We start from the raw sequence: 6,943 nt of genomic DNA on the forward strand, positions 1-6,943 counted from the left end.
TAGTGCCTAAACAATTTGAAGCTTTTTCTATAAAGTGCTCCGCAGCTTGTCCAATTTGGCGTCCGATGCTAGTTTAAAAAATGTAGCCTCTCTTCATAAATACCAGTGATTATATTCTTGGATCATATGATAATAATTGTAAAATTATATTAATTGGCTTGGCGGTTGTCAGTAAAAAAAACCAAAGATGAAATTTTTCTTGTCAACGTTTCGATCTCCAAAGGAAATCCTTTTCAGGACAACAACCCAATCTCTATTTATTTTATGCAAAAGAAACCTCAATTTAAATTTGACCACCCTCTTAGTGCATGTAAAAAATAAAAAAAAGTTATGAACGTCAGAACTCACAAATTAAAAGTGAAATATCATGCAGTAAAATATCATTCAAAACGCTCTCCAAACCCAAAAAATCTTGTGAAAAAAATAACGTGTCCACGACTAAATCATCAACTATTGCAGAATTAACACCGATACAAAAATAAAGGATAAATAAGTAAGAATTCTATAGAGTAATAAGCACAACTCGTCATCAAAATGCATTTTTTGTCATTCCGGCCGTGAGGCAGCGATTCACGGACGCTCCGCTCCGCTCCGCGTCCGTGAATCTCTGCCTACGGCCGTCATGACAAAAAATACTGTTCGTCATACGGCCGAAAAAAACTTTTCTGGCGAATATGAGTTTGCAGCCCGAGCCGAAGGCGACTAGTGACGAAATATACTAATCAACAATCCTAGTAATGATGGTAACCATTCACGTTACACTACCGACCCCCAATCAACCTAAACCTCCCTAGTCACTCCCTAGAAGAATAAAAATCCCCCAGGACTCAATCAAACCCCGTCAACATTCAAAACCCCAAAATTCAAATAGCCGTGATGAAATGACCACAAACCCCACTCAAACCGTCTACATCCGTCCTGAAATTGATACTATTAATATTTATTTTGATCTGAATCATCTCCAGCAGGCTTCCCTTATGATGTTTTTCTCCTCTCAAGATCTCAACTTTTCCCTAGTCGATCACATGATCTTCATCCTAGGTAGTTTCGTCAGAACTGTAGGCTTTGATGGTGACAGACAAATGTTGCGTCGATGTTCCTTCAATCTTACCTTGACCGATGGATTGAGATCAAAAGAAATATTAATAATGTCAATTTCAGAATGAAAGTGGATGGTTTGAGTGATGTTCATAGCCTCTGGTACACCGAGAAAAAAAATTTTTAATATCCGAAACATATTTTCTTGAGAGAAATAAATTATTTTTAATGGCTTAAATCTCAGAATGTGTGCACTTCACGGAACACGAATAAATTTTCATTCATCACTATCGTTCAGCGTTACATCATGAATATTTTACATATTGCAATATTGGAAGTGCATAACGAAAAAATCATGAAAACGATAAAGACTAGAAGATCGACGATTCTTCTACGCAATTTAAGTAAGCTCATTTGCGACAAAATCATACTTGAGTACAAGAATATTTTAAAGCATGAGGTTTTTCTCAGGTCATGTGAGTTGAGATGCCTGAGAGAATCAAGCAATTGAAGAAAATTTACTTGTCTCAAGAAAATATGTTTCAGATATTAGAAAATTTTTTTCTCAGTGTATGATGATACGATATTTTAATTTATAATACGATATTTTAGCGATGCCTTCTGTGCCAGTTAAACCCCATTTGAATATGAAATTTAAAAAATAATTAGAATAATTCATTCAGAATGAAAAAGAAATACAGTTGGAAGTATTCGATGAGAGAAATACACGTCCACTGTTTGCGCTGTATTTCACGTTTGTAAAAGCCATTTCGATAAGGGTAATTGGGTGGGTTCATCAAAATTCTCTTCTCCCGTAATCGTTGATCGTAGTCCGTCTAAAAAATTCGTTCCAAATCTTTCGTTGCAATTTCACTAATCGAACATCTCCTCGTAGGATACCAACCCACCATGTCGTCGAAATCATTTCATTTATCAATGAAATCGAATTCTGGCTCTTCCTCGACATCCACCTCCTCTCTATTCTTTTTTTGTGTTTTCCATACCATCTTTTTTTTTAGCCTTTTTGCTTACAAGTGCAACAGCAGCACCGTCCGTTACCATGCTGCAATGGAATTTGAGATCAAACTCCTTCGGGATTTTTACAAGGTTATCCTAGTCAAGTTGCCTTATTTCATTGTTTTCATCTATATATATAGCATTCGTCCTGAGTACTGGTCTACAAAAACATTGCTGAGAAATTCACGTACTATCGTTTTGGTCTACTGAAAATGTTTCAGTCCTGTTTTGAAGATGAGACGCAGTGTAAAACTTTTCATCTCTCGTCGAATCTCCAAACAGAAAAGTATAAAATTTCACCAATTGTACTCCAATTGGGTGAAATCAAGATTGTTAAATCTTCCATCAAGTGGTAAATTAGGAAATTTATCAGTTGATCAAGTCCGCGTTCAAGAATTTTTTTGTATGATAATGGGCTCCGTGGTAACCCTTTTGGCCGACTTCATCAGTCTCAAGAATCTGTAGGAAGTACTGATAAACTCTCCCAGCATGTTCGTTGATGATATTCTTGAAATTTGTATTAAAAGTCACTTCACACTGTTTCAACAACTGAGCTCGGTACCTGAATTCAAACTTTTTCGTCATTAGGCCCGATAAATCACGATTTTAACCTCGCTTCGCTCGGTTAAATCGCGGTTTTCGAGCCTAATGACAAAATAGTATATTTCGTAACGAGTGCAAAAAAGTGTTTTTTTTGCGAGTGAGAGGTTTATATCACGAGCCGAAGGCGAGTGATATAATCCCACGAGCCAAAAAACATTTTTTCACGAGTTACGAACAATATTTTTCATCACAATGTGGCGGGAATTGGACTTTAAGCACGCAGATCATGCCAAAATGTTCACTTTTCGTCACAGCGGCCGTCGGAAATTTTTTACCTCATATGATTACAGAACTCGCCTTCGGCTCGTCCTGTAACCTCATATTCGTCAGAAAAGTTCCTCACGGCCTAGTGTCGAAATGTACTATTTGGTAATCCCCAGCACTTGAATCGAATCATGCATTAACTGTTCAGTCTTTTGATTATTTTTGTCAAAAGCTCGCCTGATACAATCAAAATTGGATCCATAATATCTGCTTCCATTCTGTCTGACTTTTTGGTGTCCACTAACAAGATGATCCAGAAGTTTTCCATTATGATGTCGTCTTCCAAACTGGACGAGTATCGAAATCAAAATCAGGATTTGGGATATTACATGATCATCATACAACAGTATTTCATAAGTAGTTTTTTTTCCATATTGAGTCGACCTAAGCCCATCTTCACTGATATTCATTTGGGTAATTTGGACCCGTACTCTTCTTTACACCACGACCTGTTGACACTATAAATATGTCAATTGATAATCAAATATGATTTCACGAGATCAAAGTGCCAAAACTATCCCATCATAATAAAGATGGAAAAGTTCTACCGACCAAAAGCGATGAAATGCGCGAAATATTGAAATAACAAAGACAGTCGTATAGTTCTCCTTATCATTTCTTCTTCTTCATTTCTTCATTTCTTTTTTTCAATTAAAAAATGTTCACTCGATGGGATTTGAGGGGAGAGGGGGAATGACGGGTGAATACGTTAATTAGTCATTTTTCAATACTCTGCAATCAATAAGAAAAAATACAACATTGATGAATTGTCCTCGCGTCACAACATCATATTTTACACGTGACCATGAAAAAGTTTCGATTCTAAATGTGATGACTATTAGTGGAAGATATGATTTCCATATGAAGGTGCATTCGCCATCTAAAATATATAATTTTTTTCTTCTCTTCGTGACAGGGAGAATTTGAAATTTTTCAAAAAATTGTGGTGATTTTTATTCTTGATATATCTGGGAGAAATTTATGTTAAGGTAACAACTTGTGTACCACATTTGCAAGAGGCCATACTATGTGCCAAATAGGGGTTTAAATTCATGAACGGTAGCCTAGAGGACAGACTCTGAGAGTTTTCCCATTTTGCCGAAATTTTAAAATTGGCGATAATATCAATACTATCGAGTATTCAATGGAAAATGGTAATAAATCAATATTACTCAACTCCATTTTTCATTTTTTTAGTATCAATGGAAACAATAGGAATACTACTAACCTTAGACAATGTACTTGCTCTGGCAATCAAGTGATGATGACAATCGGCTTGTTGGTTTTGTAGATTGCGCTTGGGAAGATGAATTACTTTTTCTTAGATTTTCACGAAAAAAATTAATACAAAATTTGATTATTGACCATCAGTGAAAAAAATCACCATTCCGTCGTCGCAACGTATGTATTTTTGTTGGGACTTGAGGGATAGATCATTTTCCGTTGTCGAGCACACGAGTTTGAATTGATGTCTTTGATAAGTGAGAAGGAATCGCTGTGGATAATGGGATTAAGGGGGGTAAGGCAGTAATAGCTCGATACGTCAATTATCAATTTTCAATCTTTTGCAATGGATAAATTGAGCAAGGAAACAATGTCAATAGTATGCTTGTGCAACACCATCACATTCACCATTTCAACTCCAATCATGACTATTGTTGGAATGTATGATTTCCAAATGAAGATCAAATTAGCCATTGAAAATTTATAATTTTCCTTCTATTATCTTGATCGACGAAAATTGGAGGTTTTTTTCGTTTATGGAATTGAGGTGATTTCTAATCTGAATGTATCAGGTGAAAATTTATTCTGGTAAAACTTATTGTAACACGCTCTGCAGAGGTCAGTTATGGGGGTTTACATTCACGGATGCTATGTAGTCGACAACCCAGACCCACCAGTTCTCTCTTCGTGACCCTTAACACGTAGACTAGTAGCGACCACAATTTTTTTCACTACATTATATCGTGACCATTCAAATTCTTTATTTAATATTGTTATTTTTAGATCATTCAATTCAAATATTTTTAAGGACTTTGAAGCAAAAGAAAATACACAATTTTAATAAGTAAACAAGAACAATTAACAGTTTTTTCTGCAGAGTGAAGGGTGAATTCTCGGTCACTAACGAAATGTGTAGTATCGTATGCTCCGTGCATCCAATGCCTGTTGCTGGAATAGAAGTGGATGGGGACCAGTCAGTCAGTAGTTCGCACATATAGAGATCGTTATAGTATATCAACTGGGGTGGGATTTTAATAACATCATTCCCTGCCTAACTATTCTACCTGGAGAGGAGGACCAGTGGCTGAAACCACAAAGAAGTGTTCCTGCTATAGATTTGTGCTTATATATTTTCAAAAAAATGGGATTTAATCGCGATTTCAATTAGTTATTTAATTACGTAGCATGAATTTGATTGTCAAATAGAGGAAAAGCAATGACTATTCTTAGGACCGGTTGCTATTGTGGCACATGAAGAACGTAAAGTTGAACAATAGTATATTTCGTTACTAGGCCGAAAGAAACTTCATGCTCAACAATTTTTATCTTCAAAAATCTGAGTGACAAAAAACACGTGAAAGGCACCCGGCGACCGTCACCCCGGATGACAATCTGCAAGAGCAATAAAGCACCACACAAAGGCGAACGATGGGGAGAAAATAGAGAGAGGTGTTGGTCGATCTGTATCTCGATGTCCCCGATCGACTGGTTGTTTTCTACGTAACTCTAGGATGCGTGAAATAAAATTTGACAGATCCTAGGCAACGGCGATACTTCGATGCTAGAACTCGGAATAAATGTGGGTAGAAAGATAAACATGACTCAGGATGAATAAAACATTTTTTCATTTTCTTTCAATGCAAGATTTTTATTTCATCTGGTGGTGCGATGAACACAGGACTTGATGAAACTTTTATACGGAAATCTAGGATAATTATTAATTCTTTTCAACATATCAAAATGTGATTATATATGACTGTCGTTCACTAACAATGAGGACAATGTCATACTCAAAGTGTGAATGAATTAATATTATGGGAAATTACACATAACGGAATAAATGTGAAGTTTCGCAAGGGAAAAACGGCAATGGCGATTTATGAAAGAGACGAGCTCCCCGGGGTTGGGTGCAGACAGGATTCCATAGGTGAGAGTGCGCACCAGGAGAAAGCTTCGTTGTACGGGATATAAGGGAGCGAGAGGAAGGAGATGAAGAAAGAGCTTGCGGCGGTCCTTGCCCCGTGTACGTGCTCCGAGTGTCAAAACCTTTTCCATAGTACCAGAAATACCGGGGATGATGGTACACCAAGGTCTCCGACGATCGATAAACACTCTTAACCGAAATATACTGTTGAGACTAACCCACAGGCCTCTGAAATATTCAGGCAATTTGGAAGTTCAGTTTACGAAAAAACATCCTAGCGGAACGATTTCTAATTATGTTTCTAGAGCTTCATTTTTTATTGGAGAAACAGCAATTCATTTGAATATTCAGTTGATTTCAAAAATCTTTTTGTGAAATTGTCTTCAAACCAGAGTGTTGATAGCTCAGGAACTTCTTAATTAATTGATGTATCAACTAACGTACAACTTAGGACATTCAAACTAATGTATTATTAACCGACTATGTTTCAACTTACAATTCATCTAATGACATTTTGAAAATCTGACACTGTATTATGCTGATCACAGATCAACACAGAAAATATTTCTCATGAAAAGTAATGAAAAAAAATAGTGTAACAGAAGGCATGCGATTGTTGCTCTACGCGTAATATTTATTTTCCTTTCAATTTCTAACAATTCGGTTGGTAGGCAGCTTCCGTATGCATTCCAAGTTATTTGCACGTCTAGTGCTAAATGGAGAAAAATAAATCTAGGAAGTATTTTCCTCCATTGCTATATCTTTTATTTATTAATTGTAGATATTTCATCTTTTCATCCATTTTATTTTTTCATTCCCTTCATCTTTCTATTCATTTTCCGGAAAAATATAATTGAATAGGGGCTATTTTAT

The sequence above is a fragment of the Diachasma alloeum genome, unplaced genomic scaffold (assembly GCF_001412515.2).
Source record: "Diachasma alloeum isolate Michigan unplaced genomic scaffold, Dall2.0 Dall_scaffold_00484, whole genome shotgun sequence".
Classification (NCBI taxonomy): Eukaryota; Metazoa; Arthropoda; class Insecta; order Hymenoptera; family Braconidae; genus Diachasma; species Diachasma alloeum.